We start from the raw sequence: 27,760 nt of genomic DNA, 5'->3' as shown, positions 1-27,760 counted from the left end.
ATAAGAAGTAACAAGTTCCGGGGGTTTACCTTTCTTTGGAAATACAACTATATTGGCTTCGTTCCAGGATTGAGGGGGGCTACCATTATATTGAATGCCTAAAAATAGGTCGTGGAGAAGAGGCCCAAACTGGTGGCTCAATATTTTATATAGGTCGATTGGAATTTTATCAGGACCTGCAGCCTTGCCGGGAGAACGTGCCGACAAAGCAGCTAGTACCTCCTCTAATGTGATTTCTTTTTCCAAATCGTTACGGGAGAGATCATCAAGACGCTTTTCCTCCTCTGGGGAATTAAGCAAATTGTCTAAATAAACAGAAGAATCTCTTTCAGTATATGCTACGTCCTCCGTATATAATTTCTGATAGTATTGTTGAAATCGCGTAGCAATATCAGCGGTTTGGGTATATATCTGACCATTATCATGAATAGAAATTATATTTTTAGTGGCACTCTTCTGCCGTGTACGTAGTGCTAACTGTCTGCCAACCTTCTCTCCGCTCTCATATACACCCTTTCTATATGTTCTGTAAGTTTGGGCTGCTCTCTGACTAAGACTATTATTAAGATCTGATTTTAGTACTGCCACCTGATACATCTCATGCTTCGCGTCACAACCCCGTGCAATTTGTGTGATATGTTTTTCTTCTGCTTTCACTAGGGCTTGTATCTTTAGATTATACTCGTTGACTTGCTGTTTCCTAGCCCTATTTTGAAAGCTAATAGTTTCACCTCTAAGAGATGCTTTAAAACTATCCCAGACTGTGTTCCTCGATGCACTAAAACGGTTGGCCTCAAAAAATTGATTCGTCCACTGTTTGATATGAGAAGTGTATTCAGTATTCACCAACAATTTGCGGTCAAATGTCCAAGGCCTGCACTGACTAGAGGAGTCCGGTGTTTTTGTTGTCAAGATAAGCGGATTGTGGTCCGAAATAATCTTGGGATATTTACTAATTGAAGATTGTGTAACAAGATCGTGTGAAACAAAGAAATAGTCAGTCCTGACCTGTTTCTGATGAGGATTCGAGAAATATGTATACCCTGGATCATCGTTGTTTATGTGGTTCCACAAATCAACTAAATCCAAACTATTAGCCAATCTGGTAAGTGCCTTAAACACCTTAGGTTTGCGACCTATATATTTCTGTTGAAGAGAATTTATGGTTGGTTGTGTTTTGAGGGAGATATTAAAATCCCCGCAAACAATAATTGGTCCCTGCCAAGTTGGTAGCTCTGTTTCTAAGAATTCAAAAATAGCTGGCTCGTCTTGATTTGAACCGTAAATGGTACAGATTATGATTCCCAAGGCCAATTTAACGACCGTCCACCTACCATAGGGATCGGACAGTTGGCGGATAGCTGCACCAAGATGAGTTTTTGCCATAATCGCCACACCCCTTATATTTGAAGTTTGAGTTGAGCTTGCTAATAAGTTATAACCCCTCAGTTTAAGCAGGGATCTTTTCTCCCAGGGTATGTGTGTCTCCTGGAGACACAGAATGTCGACTGGATTTAGACGAATCGATTCAGCCAAGAGCTGTCGTTTCTTAGCAGTCAGTAGCCCCCCTACGTTAAATTTTTGTATAGTTAATCTACCCATTATCATAACAGTAGGTTGGCCAACATGTAATACCAAAAAAAAGTAATACCAAAAAATAACTGAGTATGCTTAATTTGCAGCAGTAACTTATTTTGTTTGACACTTATTTTATTGTACTTCATGCACACTGTGTTTCCTTTTAACTGGCCTGGTTTTATTTTTATTTAGCTGCTCCCCCACCCTTCCCTACCACCCCTGGACAACCCTCCCCCTGAATACCCTCCCCCCAACCAAAGGCATTCAGACTCTACCAGAGTCTGGGTGATGGAAAGCAGAGCTACACCTGAGCTACCTCCTTAAATTTATAATATACAATCACCATAGGATCACCAACCACACGATCGATAGTGAACATACATTAAGAAGAAAAACAAGTCATTGAATTTACCAAAACCGCTTCAAAAGTGAAAAAAACAACAACAGAGTTATGACCAAAGATCTGCTTAGTAGACTTAGTAGGCCTCGTTTTAAATCTCATCTAGGTAAGCTTTGGCTTTAATCTCTGAAGTGAATACTTTAGTATGTCCTCCATGATTAACCTTCAGTTTAGCTGGATTATTCAAAAAGGTCTGGGCTCCTTTAACCTGAAAAGGCTTAATCAGTAAGCGTAATCGCCATCGTCGCTCAACCGTTGCATGACAAAAGTCAGGCCTTGTAAAAAAAGAACAGTCATTAAACTTAAGCTTACGATCAGGCCTGGCTTTCTCTGCAACTATCTGCCTCAACAAAAAATTTCCAAAATAAACCAAAATGGCTCGTGGATATACACCAGGTTTAGTAGGTAAATTAAATGGAACCCGATGTGCTTGTTGTATTTCCGCGTCCCAGTTCCAATCAGTTAATTCGGGCATTGATTCTCTGAACATTTTCACTACAAAAGTACGGATGTTCTCGCCCTCAATCTTTTCAGTAATTCCTAAAATGCGTAGGTTACTGCGGCGTTGCCGATTCTCAAAGTCTTCGAGTTTCCATTTCATGTCCACCAATTCGGCTTCTTGCAACTTAATCTTTTCTGTATTAACCATAACCTCATTCTCATTAAGGAGCACTCTTGACTCAATCTCAGTTACTCTCTCCCCAAATGTAGTGCAACATTTTGTGAGCTTTCTAACTACCCCTTGGACTTTCCATGTATCAAAAGATCTACGTCCGCAAACCGCACTTGCTGAGGAATTTGTTCACATTCAAAGTCAGTTATTCCACCCCTTACCCACTGATCATATAGCAAAGGAATTGGTGCTTTCTTTATATGACTGGCACGGATCCAGTGTTTGTGCCCTGTGCACTTAACAGCAGTCTTGATGGTGAGGAGAACTTGCACCGAACCCTTCCAGCGTGGCTCAAGGCTGTTCTTCCTCTGAAAACTGCGGGTGAAAATCCAGTCTCCAGGCCTCAATTTATGACCTTGTCTTACAAGGCGTGGTGGGAGACTGGCCTTGACCTGTGAATGGACCAAACACAATTATTTAGTAATTGGTCACAGTAATAGACAAGCAGAGGATATTCAATGTTAGAGAATTTCTTTGATTTCGGTATGTGGAAGTAGATTATTAATAACCCACTGGTGTAGGGTCACCCTTTAGTCCACGGGTTCTTAACAAGTAAGGAGGAATCAACACTGGAGTGAAGTACAAACCAAGGATCGTTTATTTAGCATTTATGAATAGGGCCCATCCTGCAAGCACCATAGAGATACTCTAGGAGAAGCACACCGAACAATGGGTTTTTATAGCAGAAGATCACAAACAAGGGACGCCCAGAGGTAAATAGAGCTTTGGGAAAAACACACAAATGAAGTAACGGCAAGATTCGACAGCCTCAATGTCTTGTGCAATTGCTACGTCCTAAGGCTGAACAACAAGATATGCCATCTGAGTAAACTTTACTTGAGGATTAACCATTGTCTGAAAAACCTCGAGTAGACGCCAGCTGTTCTTTTGCGCTGACTCTACATGTATACACAGCCTACAATGCCCCAATCTAGATTATTTACTCATGTTTATACAGATGCAGTGTCAAGGATAGAGCTGGGCTGGAAGCAGGGCAGGGGTGAAAAATGGATGAGGCATAGCTTAATCAAAAAACAAGAGAATCAGATTTTACATTTGAATAGGTACCCCCCATACATTTGTTAGCCTTCCCATTACCACCTCGAACTGAGAGCAACCCGTTTTTGAATATTCAGTATTGCGCATTGAAAACAAGGCAGGCCCTTTCAATTTCGTTTCTGCACATATTTTCCCCAATTTTCCTTTCAATATTCCATTATATCGTTCAACGAAACCCGCTGCCTGAGGGTGGTGAACAGCATGGAATTTCTGCCTAATCTGCAAGCCTTTGTAGACCAGGTCCATCACTTGGTCAATGAAGTGTGACCCTTTGTTGCTCCAGAGAACTCTGGGCAAGCCGAATCTTGGGAAGTACTCTTTCAGTAGTATTTTTGTAGTACATAGGACTGTGTTATCCGGGGCTCGAAAAATCATTAAAAATGCACTAGACCCGCAGGTCTAGTATCCTACAAAATCTCCTCGACCTAACTGAAATGCACTTGACCTCTGACTCTGAAAGCTGAGCAAATGTGACAAGTTAACAAGATTTAAAAGCATTTTTTTTGCTCATTTACTTTGTGAGCAATAAAGATGCCTTTAAATCTTGCTATCTTGTCACATTTCCTCTGCTTTCAGAGGCAGAGGTCAAGTGTCAGTTTGTATTCCTACTCTCCAGAAAGGGCGAGTAGGACCTAAAAATAGCTGGTCCTGAATTAATCTGACTCGCAAATGCGAGCGGTCGAGTGAATTTTTCCGGGCCCGGTTATCCCATACTGGAAAGGCTTCCACTCATCTACTAAAAGCACACACCCAAACCTGAATGTACTTAAGCTTGCCTACTTGTTCCATCTAGATGTAGTCCATCTGCAAGACCTCAAAGGGCAGATCTGGGGGTGCAAAATGACCTGTTGGAATGGTGGGGGTACCTTTACCTTGGTTATAAGTAGCGCATATCATGCATCTCATAACATGGGACTCTGCCGCTCTGGGAATCAATTAATTGAACCATACATGCTTTAATGTGGCCACTATTCCTTTAGCGCTGATGTGGGCTGGACAGTGGGCCATGGTAACAATAGCATTAACATAACAATTGGGAAGCATCCATCTTTTTTTTCCTGACAGATCTATTGAACATCCTGCCGTATCCTGACACCCATATCTCTTCCATTGTTCTTTCTCTTCCTCCGTAGCTTCTTCCTGTATTTCCCTAACGCAATCCAGTGCCTGATTAACAGGGATGTGGAATTTCTATAGCCCGACACCCAGGACATATTGTTTGGGGTCAAGGGCAACACGTTTTCATGTGCATTTTGTCCTTGGGACAAGTAGGCCCAACCTCCTGTAGCACAAACCCTTTGGCTGCCAGTTTACAGTACCACATTATGGATCAGGGAAGGGCACTGTCTACAGTTAAGGTAATATTTTTGTCCATCTATTAATGCTGTTCAAACTAGTAATTATGGTTCATTAATTGAAAGCCTTTATTATTAGGGTGAGCGCTCTAAGTGAATGTTGTAAGCTCTGACTGCACTACTGACAGTGGTTCCAGTATAAAAATGTGTACACACATTTTCAAAGTTTAGCAATATGAGGCTATGTATAATGCTCTCTGATTTTATGCAAATATTTGCGGAAGCTTGACAGCAAAATGAATGATTCTTTGCTCTCCAAATAAAATGTTCATAAAAAAATGAAAGCAGGCAATAACATTTTGCTAAACAATTGTAAAATTTCAGGTACCATTTATTTGCAGCTTCGTTTATTAACATGTGTTCAAGCTTGCCAGTATTCCCCCAAAATATTCATAATGGAAAATCAGTAAGATTATGGGAAACAAAAATAAACAAGCATTGGCAAAGACAGTAGGTTAAAATGAGTGGTCAGCGTTTTAGTTTGGTCAATGTGTGACTAGTTTTGGCATGGTTTTTGTAAAACCTTATTGGTGCGGGAGCTGCCGGCCATCACTATTATAACAAAAATTGGAAAAAGTAAAAATTGTTTTTGGTCTCAAAAAGCACACACTGCCACAGTAGTTAGTGGCACTGAACAAAACTACTTTGTGTGCCGATATGCTCCTTCTAAAAGAGCAGAATGCTGCCATTCACAGTGATGCCAGCTGATACAGAGAGAGAGAGAGAGAGAGAAACAGAGAGAGACGGATAGAATTTTAATAAACACAAAAGGTAACTGTCAACGCCAGACCAAATTAGGGGCACAATTATAAAGAAACTCTCAAAAGTGCACCCATGGTATATGTCCTTGTATTAAGTGCAGCTCTATGGCTTTTGTGAATTACCAAGAATTTACAGAAGGAGGCCAAAAAATAGTACTCCTGAAAAATATTTGTGAACTGCATTTTAGCATGAGCAAATGTGTATGTGTAGATTTTCTCATGTGAATATCTTGTTTCGCAAGTTCACTTTCCCTCCAACCACTTTTCTCCCACCTCTGGAAGAAGGTTTATGTCTGCCATTGTCAGGAGTACATTTCCAACACTTCTCAGTATGGAAAAAAATTAGAAAAGAGTTGTTAAACTCTTAAAACATGCAAGTTAGTACATTTGCACAGACTCAAAAGGACATTCTAACCCTGGAACTATTGCTTACCACTACCTTCAGCCCCAGTATGTAGATCTGCGGAAATGTGGCAACATAAGGGGGTTGCAAGTATTCAAACACTACTATGGTCTGAGCCCTGGCATAATCAGAGAGGCTATATCAGAGCTCTAATATAATGAGATTGCTGCCATAATTTGTTTCCGCACTACATGGCAACAAAGGGACAAGTAGATTTTGTTACAGGACAAGTAGATTTATGTGGCAACCTGCCCCATGGATAAGTAGATAGTTTATTAAATTCCACACCCCTGATTAAAAATAGGTACTTCTGGTATCCATCTAGTTGTCCCCACAGCATAGATTAGACTATACTCTGATTAGGCTGTTCGTTTAGCTGTTTCATCGATAAAAGCATTTCCCTGTCCTAGCTCATCTATAATTTTCTATTCTGTATCTTAGCACAATGCAAAGTCAAAAAGCCCCTTTCCTTCCAGAGTCGCTCGAATTAATGAGTGACCCGAAGGCAAATTGACTATCTGTATAAATATTTACTGTCAAATCTTTACTTATTTCACAGGCTCTAGTCAAGCAATCAGCTCCACAGTTTGGGCCGACATTTGTTGTATATTGCATGACTCCACCACGGTTTTCCAGGTAATAATGGCATAGGCCACTGTACTAGTGCCATCTGGTTGTTTGAAACATGAACCATTCACAAACAGTTCCCCGTGGAGGACAGATATAGGGGTATCCATCAGGTCTAGCCATCCCTTACTCTTCTCCTCAGCAGTTAGTATGCAATCTTGCTTCTCATCTTGTTGGGACTCGGTGAGGGGTAGTACAGTGGCTGGACTAAAAAATTACAGCGTTTCAGAGTGATGTTTGGAGCAAAAAGTGGCAACTCATACCCGGTTACAGGGGTGTGGAATTTTATAAAATATCTTCTTGTCCAAAGGACAAGATGTTTCAGAAATCTACTTGTCCTGTAAAAATGTTTACTTGTCCCGTAAAAAAAGTCTACTTCTCCCAATTGGTACCAAACAATGAGGTTTCTATTTATGACTGCATTCTCATATAAGAGCTTGGATAGCAGCCTCTCTGATTATGCCAGTGCGCATTTTACATCACTGTTTGTATTCTTACTTTGCTCTGTTCATGCCACCTTTCTGATTGTACAGGACTCTCAACACACTAGGTTTTTATGTTCAATATTAAAATATTCATAGACTGTTTAATTGAGCTCTGCTCAAGGTCATGCAAAGCCTCTGAATATGTCAGCACTTTCGTTATATTGCAGTTCACTGCTCTAATTCTATCAATGCTCTCTTTCTAGTCTGAGAAAGAGACTTGTAGACTACCCTGGCAATTATATTTGTAAACATTCACTCATTTTCACAAAATGTTCCTGTAAATAAACTTAGATTCTCCTTGCAGTCCAGTGCCTTGGTTACCAATTGAGGATCAAGGAGACTGCCCCTGTCTGACACTGTCCACATTGTCATTTTTGAACAGTTTCCTTTGTCTCACTCTGCCTTGGTTCCATGGTTTGCTAGAATTGTGATCATATACTAAGCAATATATCCGATATGTAGACTTTCCTAGTTTGGCAAGAATTTGTAGGCAATCTAGTTCCAGAGTCAAAAAGTAAGCTATCAACACATGCAAGTTTGGCTTAGACACACAAAGATTGGTTTTTTACCTATGAAAGTATAAACTAGCAACAAGAGTTGCTTTTTCCAGACCTGGATTGCAGTACAAATGTGTGCATGTGTCAACGTACATTATTTAACGGCACCACAAATTCCTCTCTAACCCTCTCTGCACCCTGAAAAATGTAATACATTATATGTTTGTAAAGAGTGTGTTTAGGAACATGGAACTGGTGTACGTTTCCAGGCCAACTTATGTAAAGTCTTATGAATTTCTGAAAGTCCTAATTCTGCACCCATGCAATTTAATAGGTCTTTGAATGCACATTTGTTACATTCTGTCAAAAGTGGGGGCCCTCATTTTTTTTAAGTTGCTTTGCGTTGATTTGCCTTTATTTTGTTTTTAAAATATATACATGCACCAAAGCTGATGTATTAAATGGATTCCTTAGTGCGATGGTAGTTAATGTTTTCAAACTCTGCATTGAAGCTTTCTGCACACTACAACCATGTTTAAGTTGCAAATATTTTGCTCTCTTCATCCCTTTTTCAAGGAGCACAATATTTGGGGTACATTGTCCGTTTTCAAAATAAAATCACCAATCTTGCTTTCATTCATCTTTATACACTTGCATATAATAAAGGAGCCTTCTGGAAGCCATACACATAGCCATAACTTGTAAATGTTGCAGAAAATTGCACACCTGCTTTTATTGGAACCCCTGTCACTAATGCAAGCTGAGATTCCTGCTCACTGTTTTTGCATGTATCGGACTTGAATTCCCTACTCAACCTAACTTTAATGCACTTGACCCATGGACATGTTACACAATTTTGTTTTAAACATTAGCACCCCTATAAGCCCAAAATACTGTGGTTGACCATACCTCTAGCAAACAAAGGAAAATTTGTCACTGTAGTATTTCCCTGAGAAACTACTAATTTGTTTAAGAGGCGATGGGGGATTAGAGGAAGCCAGCAAGAAAAAACGCATCCGTTACAAAACCTTGAAGACTGGCCATTGAAAAAATATTAAGGTACTATGGTTACAGCCGGCACTGACTTGTCATTGAAGATCTTAAGAAGAAAGGTCATGCCTTTCACAGCAATTTACTTTGTTGCCTCTTCCAAGTCATACCATGCAGACTTCATGCAAAGTAAAGCCCAAACTGCACACAGCTAATGTTCTGCATTGCTCCTGCACAACCCATGGGCATGGCACATGCATAGCTCCTGCACAGCCCATGGGCATGGCAATCCTCACCTCTAGAACACCTTATATCCTCTGTAGTGCAGCTCATACACTTTACTCCTTCTGTGTAACAATTCCCTCATGCACTATCCCTTCCCATCACATGAATGATGCACAGCACTGTTAATACCCATTATACAGCTCATGTCCTGCACAGGTCACTGTTAAGATCATATGCCGTGTAGCTCAAGTACCGTGTGGATCTCATGTAAGACATAGTTGAGCCTCACATTACTATTCCTAGCACTCCAGCATACTGCACAAATCAAGCTCTGCACAGTCCGTGCTTGCACAGCCTATTCCATTTACACACGGAGCATCCTCTACGTGCTAAGTAATGCGCAGGTGGGGTTCTCATAAAAAGAGGAGATTATGGTGTGTGATTTACAGTGGTACTCTGCTGCTAAGTAATGGGAAAATACCTTTAATGGTTTGATTCAAGGGAGTAGCAAGAAAATTAAAATACCCCCCACTTTGACCAATGTTCTGACAGCACCAAGCAATTGGTGTAAGTGAGCTTGAACCTCCTTAAAACTCCTTTGTCACTTCCATCCAAGCATCTAGCCATTATTCTTTTGTGCTACATCTGCTCATGTCCACCATTTCACCTTTACATCCTGTCATCTATTCATGCTTTCATTCATTCACTCTTCCCATTCATTCATTCATTCACTCTTCCCCATTCCATCCATCCATCCATTGGCCATTCCATACATCTACTCATCTGTTCACTCATCGACTATCTAGGCACACATCCATCCACCCTTGCATGCATCATTTGACTTACCCATCAATCAATAAAGCCTTTCAGCCATCAATTGTTCCTTTTGCCATTCATTTATTCATCCATCCTCTCGGATTTTCATTTACTTTGCCATACATCCATCATCTCAGATTTTAAATTACTATGAAATCCTTCTATCCATTCAGACTTTTATTTACTCTGCCATCATTTTACCCACCAATCTATCTCAAATTCCCTTTCACTTTGTCAACCTTTCATCCACCCAGCTACACATTCTTTCACTCACATACACAGAGCCACCCATTCTCTCGCCCACCCATCTTTTCACCCACTCATCCACCCATCCCGTCACCCATTTAGCCATCCATCCTTTCACCCAACCATCCATCCATCCTTTTACCAACTCGTCCATCCATCCTTTCATCGACCCATACATTTACCCACTCATCTATCCTTTGCCCCTCTTACATCCTTCTCTCCCTTTTCTAGAAACCCATCTTCTTTTTTTCTTTTAGTCAATCATGATCTCTTATCTGTCAAGTTGCAGATGAGAGGCCCATAAAAAACTCACCTCCGCTGTAGCTGCTATAAAGGAGGGGTTCAATATACCCCAAGTTTTATTGGTGGGGGTCCCTTAATCAGTAGATTTAGCTTTAGAACCTCACAAGCTTTCAATTCACTAAAACATTAAAAAGTGTTGTCCATTTCCTATCAAAATAATGCGCCCATGCTCAAAAACACAGACATAAATAAGTAGGTTTAAAGTGTTTTTTTATCAGATCTCAGTCCACTAGGTAAGAGAGGTAGCAACAACATGGTAAAAATATAAATTCTTAAGTCGCATTTGTAAAGATTAATTTTCCATAAACTTCATGATATAATATTGTGCCAGGCCCCACATCAAAAAGTGAATTTTGACAACACTTTTTTGATGTGGGGGTGGGCATAATATTTTGTCGACCGTCATAAAGTTTATGGAAAATTCAACTGTACAAATGCAACTTTATCATTTATATTTTACTATGCTTTTTCTGCCTCTTATCTAGTGGGCTGAGATCTCATAATAGCTCCGATGATCACAGTAATAGACACAGTGGAGGTGAGAGCAGCCGCGATTTCGTATGGTGTTAGGCCGCCTGCTTTTCACCAAAGGCATAAGGGAATTGACCTCTGAAGGAAGGGGCCACCATGGCAGGGTTTGGGGAGTGCAGAGACCGGGATACAGAATTATTGTGAAAGGATGTACTTGCGCTTTCTGCTCACGAGGAACGGTGACGGGCCTAAATGCTTTCAGAGTGCAGTTGCGAGTGGCAGCCTGCAGTCTGAATGCAACCGTGGCAGAGAGTTGTTTTTTTCTTTTCCAAAAGCGTAAACCTTCAAAGAGATGTCATTTCTTTGCGCAGTGCTCAGAAATGAGAGAAGCACTTCTGGGCATTGTCAGTGAATCAAAGGACTATTAAGTCCTAGAAAGTTATGCCAATAAAATCAGCACGCATTTGGAAGCAGATTAGAAAGACTTTGAGAGTTCTGTGCTGGGAAAGGTTTCTGCTGCAGGAAGTTGAGCCTACTTGTCCGAGGTACAATTAACACATAAAGACTTGTTGTCCCTGTCAGCAAACAACATGTCCTGGGCGTCGGGCGATATGAATTCCCCAGACCTGGGTTAATCTCGCACTGGTCAGGTGCTGGGTCTGAGTTTTGTTTAGTAATATGTCTACCGCATGTGGTGCCATAAATGTCAAATTGTGACCCAAAAAATAAATTTCGGATTGCTTTGCTACAGCAGCCACAAAGCGTAAGCGATTTGGCAAAGCTCTCGCTACTGGGTCAAATGTCGGTGAGAAATACACACATGGCCTATAAGGGTAAGTGATGCAGTAATTTCACTGTAGTTTGTTTGCAACCTTCTTCTCTATTAGAAGTAATGAGGAGATCATCTATGTATTGTAATAATACTGAGCCCTTAGTGGGGGTAAAGAGATCCAATTGTTTCTTAAGAGCTTGGCTTTAATAACTAAGACTTTCTGTATACCCTTGAGGAGCACGAGTAAAAGAAAAAGTGTGGCAGTACATTGTAAAACAGAAAAGGTACTGGCTCTCTTCGGCGATAGGAGCACTGAAAAATGCATTTTTTTAAAATCCCAAACCATTAAATAATTAGCTGTAGGTGGCATCATAGTAAATATAGAATTCATGTCGGGTACAACAGGATATTGAGGAATGATAATTTTATTAATAGTGTGAAGATCAATTACTAGCCAATACTTGTCTGGCATGCCATCAGTACCCTTTATCAAAGCAGGAAGTATAGGACTATTACATGGGCTACCATCTATTTCTTTAATAATTCCTTTATATATCAAATCATAGATAATGTCTTTGAATCTCGCTTTCCCTTCCTTAGCTATTTTATACTGGGGAATGCGTGATAAGGGGCCACCCTTTTTAGGTCTCGGACCGACGGCTGGCTTACCAGCCAGGAGTCGGAGAATTAATGTCTTTCAGTGGGTGCTTTAAACCCGCCTCTCTCCTCGTCTCTCCTCCATTGGCTGGCTTCCTAAACGGAGGGCAGCCATTGGAGGAGAGAGGCGTCCCTAGAAAGAAGCTCCGTCTCTTTCGGATTCGGGGGCGTGTTGGTGCTGTTCTTTCCACTTTTAAGCCCTGCCCCTTTTGGGGATGGCCAAACACTCCCCCGAATCCGAAAATTTTCGGTGTTGCGGCCGCCATTTTTTTTTTTACCGATGTCGGCCTCTTAGAGCTGTGTGTCTATCAGCTGCGCTTTCCATCGCTTTGGAAATCTATGGACCGTACACCTCCCAAAGCTGTGTGTACCTCTAAGGCATGTGTGCCTAGAAGCGTGTGTTCTGGTGGATGCGAGGTTCCCAGTGTCAGCACCTTCCAACGTGCGGTTACCTACCTCCCAGAGAAGTATGAAAAGAGCTGGTTTCATCCTCTGAGAGTTGGGTTTCTGCCAGACTCCTACAGCTCTGTGTTTTCCGCGTCTGTGCATCTCCATGGGCAGTGTGCCTAGAGCAGGGTTAGCAGAGCTGTGTGTCTTCCAGGGCTGTGTATAGAATGTCTGTCTCCAACGATCGGGTGCCACACACGCTGTTCACTTTCAAAGTGTGTGCCTAGAGCTGTGTGCCTTGCAGCGCTGCGAACTACTGCGAGCTGCCCTGCCCGCTCCCCCAATCCCTGGCAGACGGTGCAAAGCTGAAATAGAGGACGGATATAATAACATGCCAGCGGTGATAAATCAGGCGGCCCCTCCCCCGGAGAAAGGTCTTCAGAGCCATGCACGGCCCCTCACTCAGAGCACAGCTACCCTGCTAGAGATCACACCGTGTACCTACGACCACCATGGACGCGCGAGCCCTGGCCCTGCTGAGCCTGCTGCTGGCCGCCGTCTGCCTCTCAGAAGGTGACTCCCAGCGCGGCGCAGATGCCAGGCTGCTCTTGGGCACATCCAGTTAACTACCACAGGAAAGGGAATTTAGGTGTGCACTCACGATGGTCTGTGCACTTTGTCACCTCAAGTCCAGCTCGAGAGGGGGGCGGTGTAATGGCTCTCTGAGGATGCAAACCTCCCCCGTGCCCCCAGCCAAGTGTACTGACGGTGAGTTATTCCATGCCAGCCTCTCACACTGCACGAGGCTTCAAATGGCTGCCACACACGGGAAGGGGCACCACTGACTGCTTCCTGCCCAGCGCCGCTCCCTGGGAGGGGGCAGCGCACCACAGATCGCGCGATAGGTGACAACTCCACAGCCAAGGAAGCTCGTGCTTAAAAGACATCGACGTCGCAGACTGGCTGAGGTCTGTCAAATTGACGTTTCTCTCAAATTGCCCTTTCCACTGAAGACAACACAATACCATTTCCCCGACTCTGTGTATTTCAGGACGGCTGCCTCCCCACAACTGGCCTGCGTGCAAAGGGGAAGCAGAAGCCGGCCCCGTAAAATCTCCCAATGCGGGCCCCTTAAGAGTAGGAGATGCAGTTTGGCATGGGACATAGTATAGCCTGAAAAATGTGCCCTTCCCTCAAGCAACACTGAGCATTAAACACGGAGCTTCTCTCATCCTTCTTGTGAAAGGACCCCAGCCTGGGAGTTCCCAGCACACAAAGCTCACGCGGGCAAACAGCAGATGTCCTATTTGCGATTACACCGCAGCGCTGCGACACCTTTGCAATGCTATTGCCGGATTGCAAAATGCACCTTTTTACTCCCCAGAGTACCACCCCCACCTCAAACACACCAAATCCACACAGACGTTAAAAGAGTAAAAAAAAAAAAAACAGAGAAGAGTTGCGAACTGTTTGCAGAACAGCGTGCTTGAAAATGTCTGGTTTCAGCCAGATTGTTCCCTGACGGATGTAGCGCCCCTCGTCTTAAACAGAGACTCAGGGTACTTCATGCCTTGTGCCCCATCTCCAGGAAGGTCCCCCCTAGACCACAGAACACTCGAATTTATAGCTCATTGCGATTGCTTGTAACCGGTATGAATATCACACCTGCATCAGTCACGTTGCTCACCACATTCTACACTCCCCTCGCCGTTATGCTCCATACAACTGCAGGGGGCGCTCGGTCACACAGTAAACAAGTTTCAAATGACCTGCACTGCCCCATGTCCTCCTAGCCACAAAGCCACACTGCCCTCGCCCCTGCTATGTCAAGCGGAAGCGCGCAGGCCTTCTGCAAGACAAGACAGCCACGGAACACAAACACCAGCTTTCATACCGCCACTCACACTTTATTTGTCAAGTAATTTCAGGGATAAATTCCTTTCCAGGGTGGGGTCAGAATACCCCAAAATTAGTGGAGATACGGGTGAAGGGTCTTTAATTAAAAAAAAGGGCAATTGTAATGTAAAAGGGCTTCTTGGCGCTGTGCAGTGCATTCACTGAGGTTCTGTGTCTGGTGAGTGCACGACAACCACAGGGGGCTCTGAACGTCTGTCACTGCCCTTTTGCTGTTGTCGCTGATGCAGGGCTCGCCTAACACGGGGAGGCTTGTATGGTAGAGTGCAATCCTATGACTGTGGGGGTATCTATAGTGCAGTGCACTTCAGTCACTTGGGGCAAGAGTTGATTTGGCTGTGGTACAGTGAGGTGCTGTCTCTGGTGCTGTGCAGGACAACCACTGGGGGCGGGGTGGATTATCTCGGATATAGTGCTCGACTGTCAATGATGATCTTTTATCGTGCAGTGCATGCCCGTGCTCGAGGCTTGCCTCTAGTGAAGATCACGACTGACACTGGGGGAGGGGGGATTATTTTTAGTGCAGTGTCCCGTGCACGCCTGTAATCTGGGTGCTGCTTATATTGCAGTGCTCTCCTGTCACTGATGTGCTGGTGCTGTGAACTGGTAACGGAGGTGGTCTCTTATGCAGTGCACTCCTGCCACTAGGGTTTTCTTACTGCTTCTGGCGCTCTGCACGCACATCACTGACATGCTGCTGTTGGTGCCTGCACGACGGGTATGTGTGTATGTGGGGTGGGGGGGGGGGCAGGGCTCACATGACACGAGAAAGCTTGTGCGGAATAGTGCACACTTGTGATTATGGGGTCGTCTCTAGTGCAGTGCACGTTATTCATTGGTGACAGTGTTCCTGAATTCTACAGCAGGGGGCACTGGTGGTGCATACAGTAGCCAGATGAAGGCTGGAATGGTTATGTTTTAATACTCAACATGTACGATACGTTAGTGCTGTACAGTACAATGCTTTGCTGCACTTGAAATTCCCCAGTTGCATTCTGCCTGCCTGCATGTTGAATGGAAAGGTGCTCCAGATGCGGCATGTATCATTGATCTACTGCAGGATGAGACAGTTTGTGGCTGTGCACTGTCCGTGCTAATGTATGCTAAGTGGAAAGGCTTTGTGTTAGCTAGAGGTGTTTAAGTGTGTGTGTGACTCTGTGTGTGTGTGTGTGTGTGTGACTCTGTGTGTGTGTGTGTGTGTGTGAATCTGTGTGTGTGTGGGTGGCTCTGTGTGTGTGTGGGTGGCTCTGTGTGTGGGTGGGTGGCTCTGTGTGTGGCTGGGTGGCTCTGTGTGTGGCTGGGTGGCTCTGTGTGTGGCTGGGTGGCTCTGTGTGTGGCTGGGTGGCTCTGTGTGTGGCTGGGTGGCTCTGTGTGTGGGTGGGTGGCTCTGTGTGTGGGTGGGTGGCTGTGTGTGGTTGGGTGGCTGTGTGTGGTTGGGTGGCTGTGTGGTTGGGTGGCTGTGTGTGTGGGTGGCTGTGTGTGTGGGTGGCTCTGTGTGTGGGTGGCTCTGTGTGTGGGTGGCTGTGTGTGTGTGGGTGGCTCTCTGTGTGTGTGTAGCTCTGTGTGTGTGGGTGGCTCTCTGTGTGTGTGTGCGTGGGTGGCTCTGTGTGTGTGTGTGGGTGGCTCTCTGTGTGTGTGTGGGTGGCTCTCTGTGTGTGTGGGTGGCTGGCTCTCTGTGTGTGTGTGGGTGGCTCTCTGTGTGTGTGGGTGGCTCTGTGTGTGTGTGTGGAGCTCTGTGTGTGTGTGTGTGGCTCTGTGAATACTCTCTACCACTCTCTAATGCTCACCTATTGCCATTGTAAATGACAATACCATTTATTTATGTTTTTTTTTTAAAAATGAAGAAAAATGTCATGAGCAATGCCAATAGCTCTACCTTTAATAATGCCGAGACCATTGCATTGTAAATGCTTGTTAACTGTTATCATGATGGGTTCCACCTCCATTCTTCCTACATCATTGTCCCCAGAAGCCCAAACATGTGCATTTACTTCCTGTAACTCAGAAGGCAACTGCGTAAAATCCATTACAACAAAACATCTAAAATCGTCAGCTACCATTGTGATAGACGCCATCAGAAGAATAATATAGATTTGCATGCAATTCTTTCAACCAATCTAATTGAAACAGGTTTTTAGCACAGTGTTTTGTAAGCATAAGCGGGACAGTAGTCATTAGAGGTCCTATAATAACATCCAGTGGTTGTGAAATAGGATTCTGAATGGGTATACTAGAAAATCTCACAGATGTATTCAATTTACCGTAGAGGGGAGCCCTAGGAAGGCGATCATGAACCAGAGAGGTGCGGGTAGCACCAGTATCTACTAGGAACTAATGTTCTCCCCCCTCCCCCTATCTATGAGGTAACATAGGGGCCAGCTTGATTGACTGGTATCAGGAACCTCCTTCCACCCTTTCCTTGACTGCCCTTTTGGGGGTATTCAGAGGTATTATAGTCATCGTTGTAAAAGCTGTTTGTATGGTATCGAAATAGTTTAGGGTCTAGTGTCTTTAGAACATTGGGCGAAATGTTGTTGGTTCACACCACTTCTGCTTGTACCCCTTGCCAATGAATTACCCCTTCCTCTCACCATGGTGGTTTGACCTTGTAAATTAGGGCATTCATTCTTCCAATGACCTTCCTGTAAGCAAAAGGCACACTCATTTTGGCCTAATCCTGCCCTACGCTGCTGTGTAAGAGTCGATGAGGCTCGACCAGCCCTTCTTCCACGTCCTCCTCCTCTTCCTCCTCTCATATTTCCCATTCCTCTCGGTCTTCCTCTAGCTGGAAAACCTGTTGCAATGACATTTTAGTATTTAAATACTTTTTTTTATTTTAATTGGTATTTTCTTTGGTAATTTTAAATAACTTTTAAAAGGTACTGTCATTAGAAGATCTGCTGGGTCTTTAGTAGGCCAACTACTCTGACTTGATAATAAGATGCTTCAGGTCCTTATTCAAATTATTCATGAATTTATCTGCAAAAATTATTTTGCAGGTGATTGTAGACGTCTTGTCCACTGTGACTTTAAATACTTCCTCTAATCTGGTGAAGACATCAGAGACTTTATCACTCTGTTTCTATTTACATGCAGTCAGTTTGTTCCAATCTATTTATTCCAGCGGTATGGTGTTGCGTAACTTAGTAGGCACCAATCCAGGGATAGCAAATATGCATCGTCGGGTCAAGGTTTTGCCAGGTATCCCCGAAATGAGCAACATTATCTACTCTGCGTATCCCATTCCACACATCGCGTGGAAGGAGACTGTCAAAGAATATGTCTACATCTTTTAAAGTCATGGTGCAAAGAGTTATAGCAGACTGAAGAACTTCATAGAAACCTTTTGGATCCTTTCGATAGGCAGATCTTTCTTTATATCTAAAAGTTCTTACCTGTGCCAGGGGGCATGAACATACTGAGGTCTCACAGGCTGAGCCTGTATACCTCCAGTTGCAAGGCACAGGCGCTAGGGGAAATTTTTCCCTCCTAGTATACCTTTTGTTATATCTTTTAAATATATTCCGAACCTGGTCTGCCCACATTAAACTGTATTCTACTGCTGCTACAATGTCATTAGACAAAATATTATGATACCTAGCTTCTCTCCACTAGCTACAACCACAGTGGGGTGTTCTTCTTGGAGGTGATCGTGATATTCGCTAATTCGGTCCATCGTATATTGTACAAGGGTATTATGCTCATAAACAGGCATGTCCTGGAGGGTGACTATAACTGGACATTCACATCATCACATTCATTATCAACTTATTCCCTTTGCATGTCTCCAAACACCTCATTCTCCTCAAACAAATGCAAGCTTCTAGTGTGATATCGAGACCTATATCTCCTGCTCTGTTTTCTGTGTACTGGAGGGGTACGCCTCTTTAGGTCATGGGTAGGATTCGGAGTATTACTACTCGACTGGGATCTTAAGGGTTGTACAGTCGGGGAAAACTGCACCTGTAGAGTGGGACGGGACAAATGGGAAGGTATGGGATTATTCTTGCTGGTGCCCTGCAGGCAATGTATATGGAGGGGGTTGCTCATTGGGCAGCGTACCTGGCTGACCTAATTAATGGCCCAGCAGTCATTGGGCTGATGGATCAGGTGAGGCAGAGGGGCATAGGGTGGAGGATTATTCAAAAGTGATTCTTACACTTCATCTTCACCTTCCCTTTGATCTACAAAGCTTTTGGTAGTGGACATGTAAAATTCTCTATGCATACAGTCTAATGACACCTGTTGCTTGTTTTGGTCCTATGCCTTTTGCATGACCGTCTGTCTTTGCTTTCTCTTTACCTTTCTGTTGTTTAACGGCTAATATGGTGGTATGTTTCTCCCATTTTTGAAAGCTTTCCCACATTGCCTGTCTCACTTTTTTATTAAACAAACATTGTTGTAAATACTGTATTTTGTTTTAATCAAAGGAGCCGTCCAGCGGCCGTCTCAGGTCTTTATTCTCCTTTCTATATATTTATGTCAAAGCTCATTCCAAAGGTTCACACCAACTCCCAATTTCACCATCATTCTCCAAGCCGGGCTCCCTTCCGTAGGGGTGGGGAGTGAATCGTCCAAAAATGGACTTCCAAACTACAACAATGAGAAATGCATTTCCTTAGTTTGATCTTTGTCCTCTAAAATTGTAGACCCTCAAATTAGAAAATAAATAAACACAATCTCCCAAAACTACCATTGTCTCCTCAATTCAATCAATTATGACTAATGAATTATTCAAACATGAATTCAGAACAACCTCACCAAGTTAATGTGGGGACGGCAGACTCTCTGCACTTAGACGAAACTGATTTGGGGCCTCTTCTGGGGAAATCCTGTTGCCAAGGGACAATGGTTCGAAATGTCAGATGGCAGCTGCCAAGAAACTAGTCTCTCTTTTGCAGGGCCCCCCATAATCAGTCAGTCTCGGGTTGAGTCGCCTCAGCCACAGTCTCAAAAGCTGTTGGATGTCCCACGTAGAGGTCCCATCTGAGGTGCCATTTGTGGAAAGCGTACGCCTACACTGGGTATTACCGCTCTGTCCACCTACAATTGAAGTGCGAAGGGTTGGAGGCAAGATTTAACAAGCCATTTATTGCGCTGCAGCAGGTACAGTGTCCAACACAGTACTCTAAGGAACTGTGCGGGAATGGACAACATTCAACACTCAGCATTGCTATTTATACAAAACTCAAAGCAGGGCTCAGTGACTACATACACGTTTGCCATGCCAGCCCAAGGCTAGTGAAAAGCTGCACCACAAGATAAGCGTTTAGGTCAGTGATAAGACCTTCTCCTAGTTCTGTGGTTATCAGTTACATGCCACAAACCGATAAGGAAGGTAAGGCACAGCAGTACTTTTTAGGTCCATCCTGGGCAGCGCATGCGCTGCCAGGGGGCATGCAGTAGTGGAGTGTGGAATTGACACCCCGCCCACTCTCCGCTGATATTTTTAATTGGCTTGTGTCATTGTCTTTCCTAAACTCTGTCTTGCGATTCTTTATCAGGCTTGTTAGTTCCTCCTTGTACCGCCATGTCTGCATTTGTTTCCTCCCATAACGACTGGACCTTTAACTTCTCTTGTTACACGTTCTGCTTTATCTTGGCTGTGAGCACTATTTTATTAAATGGTTTGGCCCTATTCCACCCACTAACTCGGAGCACGCCATCCGCTTTTATTTTTAGGTCGAGCCTGAGTCAGGGCGCATGCGCTGTTCAGCGAGACTGCTGTAGTGGAGTACAAAGGAGAAGCTCTACCTACTCTCCGCCCATGTGTGTTATTGGCTTGTGTCAGTGTCCTTCCTATATGCGAGCGTCTGATTCGTAAAGAGGCTTGTTAGTCCCTCCTTACTCACACCTTGTCTTCCATTGTAACTTCCCATGGCTACTGGCCCCTTTACTTTGGTTGTTCCATGGCAGTGTTATTTAGTCTTGTAAGCCCTGCACTATTTTCTTTATTGAGCTTCTCTTACTGCAGGCACGATGAGCTCTGCTTATATTCAGCAAGCCATGCCCGCTTTCTCTTTTAAAGCAGCTGGGACAATCATAGCCGCTTCTTTGAATCGCAATTACTTTTGCCTTTACTCTACTCCTCAAACAATTCTACCCATGAAATTAGTGAGGACAACAAGCACTGTCTGATACCTTGGGCCAAGTTTGCGCTGTATAAAACAACAAAAAAATATACAGGCACTGCCAGACGCATAAATGCATGTTAGGAGGCAAGTAGTTTTATCGTACGCGCCTGCGCGCGCGTAAGAGTCCTTGGTGTGCGTTTTAGTTAAGAAGAATACAGGCCACCTGCGACCATGACGTAGCCGAATAATACTCATAGCGCCGACAGATTTTCAGAGCCCCTCCCTTGCACAAAGACACAAGCAGTGGTGAAAAGGAAACGGCACCCACAGCAGTCATCTAAACCTGCAAATGTAAGTTTTATATTTCATTATGATAGCTGTAAAGCTGCTGTGAAAATACATAGAGGCTTAGCCAACCGACACAGAGATGTGTAAGTATTCCGAAGATAGGGGAACGAACAGGGGTGCGAAGGGACAAGGTATCAAGTGAAGGGAACGGCCCGCACCATGCACTCTTAAAGCAATCTGCGTTTTTTCTTTTTGCAGGATGAAAGTTAATGTGCACGTGGCATGGAGATATGTCCTAGTACGTGCCTCGCCACCTGTATTCTATTCTGAAGACCTGCGCTATGTAGGTGGATTCCCTAAGTGGAGGCTCGTGTGATCCTGGGCAAATGACATCCTCTTTGTAAGCCTCATTAACCATAAACCATCCCATTTAGGATGCCTAGGGACTGAATAATTGCTGCTCTGAAACGTCATAGAAATAATTCTAATAAATTAGCATTCTCTTCAGCGGGAAACAATAGGAAAGACATGAAGGCAAAGATACTTGAACTCAGGCTTCCCGCAGCACCTACCTTGTGTGTGGCTAAGATGTACTCTTGAGCACTGTATCACCATTTGGACTGGCTGCCATCGGAGTACAGTGTGCAAAAAATGTGAAGGAAGTCTAAACCTCCAGACAAGAAGTTCATAAAATCACGTAAAACCTGGTGGTCTGGTAGGCCAAGTGCACAAGGTGTGAAGCGCATAGAGCTGCTGTGCATGGGTCATGCGAAGTCTGTGAACTGAGGGACCTGCAGCTGGAAAAAAGTGTGCCAAGTAACTACAACACGCTGCAGGGGTCAGGGCAGTACCCGTTCCTCACTGGTCTAGTAGGTAAGGACTCTGGAGCTCCGTCACATTAACTGCAACCTATCACAAGCATGGCATGTAGAAGAAAACCACAGTGTACCTCGTGGAACTGCATGGAGGACAGGACAGGACTTTACTACACGAAGACGTCATCCACGCACACTTTGCGCGGTGCAGTTAATATATTGCCTATTCTGTTACAGGGCACTGTGTACAATCTGGAGGAAGGGTAAAACACTTTGTGCACGGGTAGCGGTAGGTATAAAAAACAAACCTAAAACTCTGTATAGTGTACATTGCATCCCACAAGACATTGCACAAGATTAAAGCATTTGTAGAAATAATTCATCTAGCAATATTGAGTGGCCGCATACCCCGTTCCTGTCACGGCTGTGACCGTGCGAACGGATGGGACGGAGTGGCCATTCTGCCAATCCTGAAATGCGGCTTGGTTAGTAAGTGGAGTGGGATGGTATGTGAGGGAGAAATTGCATTTTTGCAAAGCTGGTAGCCGCTTTCAGATGGTGTGAAGTGCAGAGACAGCTAACTGCAAAGGCCTTTAACAGTCAGGGGCAGACCTAGCTACCTTTAGTCCAGCACTTGCGCCCCCTGATGAACAATTATTACTGAGTCTGCATCCACAACTGCAGTAGAAATGCAGTTAGTCGAGAACCTGAAGGCAGCAGAGAATATCCAGGTATTGTGGTGTCCAGGGGCATTCTGCAGCAGTCTCGCGCCTGCATGCTCAGCTTTGTAAATACAGCATCTGTAGTGAATGTGAAACATTAAAGATGTGCTATAGCGGGGCTTGAATATGAGCGTCCTGTAACAACTGCTCTAGAGCGTGTCCTAGAACCAGTCTAGAACAGTCGGCTGCAACCGGTCACGCAGCACTTAGGGTAGACGCTGCAGTTCTTGCTTCACATAATGGCTTGTTGCAGTATAATGGCTGCAGCTTCTGCTGCAGGGGGAGGGGGCTTCAAAATCGCAGCTCTTGTTGCAGTGTGGCAGCATAAAGGCTCTGTAAAGCCAAGAAGCGGCCGTGTCCCTACTGCAATCCGCTTAGATGCTGCAGTTCACTCTGTACCCAGTCTACAATCTGCCGGTCTTGTTTGAGTTATCTGGAAGTTTCCTGAAGGAACAGCAGACTGACCGTGAGATGCTGCATTGTGAACTCCCCTAGAGGGCTAAGAGCTCTTATCAGTGGTCACTGCACACAACAGAAAATACGCAGTAATGTATGATAATATCCAGCATAGGTAAATACTTATAAGGTCCCAAAGGCGAGACCGATTGCATTGCAAATGCTTGTTAGACCTCGCGCCTAGCGGTGTACTGCGCAGACGTGCTCGCGCAGCGCAAGGCATTTTGGAGGTGAAAAACGGGGAATGTGAGCTGACTTAGGAATGGCACACGCTTGTGCGTGTGCGTTTCCTTTTCAGCTCCCCCATTTGCCTTTGCGTGCGTCTTATTGTAAAAGACTGCACGCAATTGGCCAGAGGCGTGCGCATAGCTCCTCCCATGGCCTATTGGTGTCTATTACGCGCACCAAGCGCATAATAGACACCAATAGGCCGTGGGAGGAGCAATGATCGTGCCCAGACACAGGCGTGACGCATGCGCCACTTGTTTTTCTTTACTTTTGATATAAGCACGGCACCCGCGCTTTACTTTTGATGTTATAAGCGCGGATGGCGCGATTATACCAAAGGTAAAGAAATAGATTTTTTTTCTATTTCTTTACTTTTGTTATTATCGCGGCACCCGCGCATTACTTCTAATGTTATAAGTAAAGCACGGGTGCCGCGATTATACCAAAAGTAAAGGAATAGAAAAAAACATCTATTTTATTACTTTTGGTATAATCGCGGTACCAGCGCTTTACTTCATTAACAGTAAAGCGCGGGTGCCGCAATTATACCAAAGGTAAAGAAAGAGATTTTTTTTCTATGTCTTTACTTGGTGCCGCGATTATTAACCAGGACCTTTCTGCTGAGTTGAGAAAGATGCTCTGTAGTGTGGCCTGTCGGTTATTCCTCATTTCACTCTCTATCTCACTTTCCCTGATTTACAGCTCCACATAACATGAACACTCCCTGCAGACAGGAAATGGTGAAACATAACTGTCAGAGGTCAGCTCCATAGGAGATTGTCAGGCCTTCCTCCAGTTTGCGCTTCATTTCACATGGGGGTTGATTGTCAATGCTGGTGAATGAGCCGTACTAGCCACGGCATGTGTGGACCCCTGTGCCAGGGTCTTGATACCCCTTGCTTTACTTGCTTTTGAGCTTCAATAATGGTGGACGCATAACTTTCCTGTAACACGGCTCGCCCAAATCCTTTTTGTTTTTTGAAAATTATATTTTTCATGTTGCAAATTGGCATTCCGTCTCTGGTTGTGGGGAGGGCTTCTTGATTCCTTCTGCTGTGTCGGAGGCAGACACACTTGTATAATAATTTTGACACTGCAAACTCGGTCTGACAGATTTTTCCTATGTGATGTAATTAACTATAATTTTTGAAGAGACGTGCCGGATAATAAACTGCACAAATAAAATTTACCAATCCTATTATTTCTAATCTGTTTTCCTTTCAGCGTCTTTACAATTTATTAATTCGACCCCCCTCTTTTTATTGGTGGCTCTCTATCCCTCTTGGACCAATGAGAGTTGAATGGGTGGGCGGACTGTGTTTGCAACTCTGCTCCATCTAATATGGTGTTGGGCAGCCAGACTATGATGGAATCAGGAGACTAGAGTTGTAGGCTGCTGGTGCTTACTGTGCTCCCAACGGGCCCAATGACGCTCGCCCAGCCACCTGCACTGCTGGGCTTGCAGCTCGAAGATCTCCAAAGTGCATACTTTATTGGGGGTGTCATCTGTGTGCCCCAGGCCGCTCCTTCAGCCTTTGCCTTAATGGAGAGGGACTACTTAATGCGTCCTGGGCCTGGCTGGTTTTCTCAGGAGGTGTTCTAGCAGCAGCTTGCCGGGCATTGGGGCCCCAAGATGAGGGGCTACTGCAGCTGGAACCACAGGAATGGGGAGGGTATTGTGGACTATGGCTGTCCCAGAGGGGGCTCCTGCATGGCTATATCACATTTGCACAAGGACAGTTTTGGACCAGCCCTGGGATACCTTCGTTGGTGCTGTGGTGGTAGTTGATGACAAGTTGGCTCCAAGTACTCCACCTTGGCTCCTAGGTATCCTGGCAGCTCGGGCAGTAGTCTTGCACATGGCTTGCAGCTTAGCTCCTTAACCTTAGAACTAGTAGAGCTGCATGTACTGCACTAATGTGGATCCCAGAAAGAGCGATGCAATGTAAAGTGACTGGAGCGACTGCAACGATGTGGCACTATGGCCCTCGTTGCCTCATCGATCCTAGCAGTGGTGGCCAATGCAGCAGCTGATGTCCTGCTGTACCTAGCATTGGGTTTACCAGCGCCTGCCATCTTTTTGGCAGTGGGCTGTCTCTGGTTGCCAGGTGAGCTGGCTCCAGCAGCTCTCGCTTCACACTGGGGCCTGGAGCTGAGCGTCTGCACCCTCTGGCTGACATTTGTGTATGGTCGTTACTTTCCCTCTTTCTTTTCCAACTTGGCAAACTTCTGAATCTGGCCTGCCGTCACGATATCAGTCCATGCCTACTGTCTGATAAAGTGGTGGACATGATGCGCAATGGTGAGTCTTCCAACACGTTTGTCAAGGAGGAGTTCAGCAAAGATGCTTTGAGGAATATAACTGTGAAGGGCACCCTGATGCTGGGGCAGGCCTGCTTCATGCTGAGTGCCATGCGCGACTTCAGCACCATGTCACAGATCTTGCAGAGCGGCTGTACTTGCATCCCTCTCTATGAGTAAAAAGAGCTCTAAAATTGTGGACATCCTCTATGTCAAGGACCTTGGAACGGTGGACCCGATGACTGAACGCCCCTCAGCACCATCACCAAGTTCTACAACCAGCCACTGCACTTTGTATTTAAAATCACCAAGCTCGATACCTTGCTAGAGGAGTTCAAGAGAGGTGAGGCCAAAGTCTAGGTATTGTTGACCCGCACATTGATCACCAGGATTTGCTTATAGCACGGTTTGGTGTTTGAGAGCACTGGATGCTATTTAGTTCTTATTGTACCTTTGCAATGGCCAGCCAATTAGTTTCTGAGTGTTTTGCAAGCTAAAGCTTCTGTACCTACACAACACTACTATCCACCCCATTTTTAGTTCGTAACCTACCAAATAGCACAGCTGTCTGGTTTGCTAAAGACTTTTTGGGGACATTCAGAAAGCTTCACTTGGAATGCATTTGGTCCATTGTTTACCAATGGCTTTGTTGTTTGTAAGTCACATATGCTTGGTTGCTGACTTTATTTGTTTTAGACTGTCCAGCTAGAGTTTGTACCTCCAGTGACCCTATCCTTTCACCAGGGTTCGATTTCTGATTTTCACTCTACACCACTCCAAGCCCCTGCACTCCACCCTGCACCACTCTAATCTGCACCACTCTGCTCTATCCCAATGCCCTCCATTCCACTGTACTTCACTCCAAGCAAATGCACGCACACCATTCCATTCTAGGCCTCTCCACTTTACTGTGCACCACTCCACTCTATGCCACTCCACTCTGCAACACTGCACTCTAATCTGTACCACTCAAATCTGCACCAGTGCACTTTATGCCATTCCCCTCTACGCTACTCTAATCTACTCTGCACCACTGCACTCTATGCCACTGCACTCTACCCTGCACCACTTCACTCTATGCTACTTCACTCTACTCTGAAACAATCTATGACCTGCACTTTATGCCACATTACTCCCTACCATTGTAATCTATCTGCACCACTCCACTCTGCACCACTCTACACTATGTTATTATTTGCAACACCAATATCTCAAACATTTGGTAATGCGAGGCCTATTGCATTGTAAATGCTTGTTTTTACTCTTTACTATTGGCAGTTGCGTGCACATTTTTTTAATAGATTTATTTTAGCAGCACGGTCCGCTTTACGTACAGCAGCTGCGCTTACTTATTTAATAATATATTTACATTTATTTTTGTTTATAAGTGCCCATGTGGCGCTTTCACATTCATGAAAGACGCGTGACTTTCTTTAGACAAGCTGCGTCTAAAGAAAGGAGCGCAGCCAACATTAAAGTGTAAGCGCAGCATGGGCGCTTTTACTCCCAAAAAAAACCCAATCTGTTTTTCAACTTGACAAACAGATGCTTTTTTTTGGTCAAACCCCGCATGTCTCGGTTTCACTTTAATGTCGGCCACGCCGCTTACTTTAGACGCAGCTTGTCTAAAGAAAGGGGGATGCCCTTCATGAATGTGAAAGCGCTGCATGGGCGCTCGTGAGGCAATAGGTCTCGCATTTGTGAGAGTTTAAGCTATTGCGTTGCCAATAGCCTAAACTCTCGTCAATGCGAGACCTATTGCATTGCGTAATGCTTGTTCCATCATGTCAGCGAGTTGCGAAACAAACAAAGCTCTTGCGTCGAGAAACAAACTTAAGACCAAACATTTCTTGTGAAGTGGAACATTTCAAGCTGCTTTGATTTAAAACAAAATGCTGGCCCACAGACAAAATGGATGGGCTTATGTTATCTCTAGTCTGTTTCATATAGCAAATGGTCCAAAGTCCTCAATATTCTCCAATAACTATTGCATATTAACCTATTCAGCTTTTAAGTATAACATTAGGACATCCACATGAAGTTTAAGTTTAACCATACCAGGAGTTAGGGATGGAGGGGGGAGGGGGAAAGTATAAATATCCATAACCCTGCGTGTTGCTATAAACAGAGTGAATAAAGTCAGAGACATTGGGATGGGGCATTGTTGGCGAGTCCTTTGGCATACACTAACCCTAACTGCTTCAACAGAATTCATTATAATTGTTGCTGACAAATCTTCATAGAGATTTCATTAAAA

General features: G+C 44.4%; 1 protein-coding gene and 1 pseudogene across 3 annotated transcripts in view; both read left to right on the top strand.

The window, feature by feature from the left end:
• MGRN1 (mahogunin ring finger 1) overlaps positions 1–27,760 on the top strand; it is a 336,236-nt gene that overhangs the window by 15,236 nt on the left and 293,240 nt on the right. The window lies entirely within an intron of this gene.
• On the top strand, positions 24,545–25,863 carry LOC144784044 (metal transporter CNNM3-like; annotated as a pseudogene).

Source organism: Lissotriton helveticus, chromosome 10, assembly GCF_964261635.1.
Source record: "Lissotriton helveticus chromosome 10, aLisHel1.1, whole genome shotgun sequence".
NCBI lineage: Eukaryota > Metazoa > Chordata > Amphibia > Caudata > Salamandridae > Lissotriton > Lissotriton helveticus.
The sequence above is the reverse complement of the archived record's forward strand: the minus strand, read 5'-3'. Positions and strand labels throughout refer to the sequence as shown.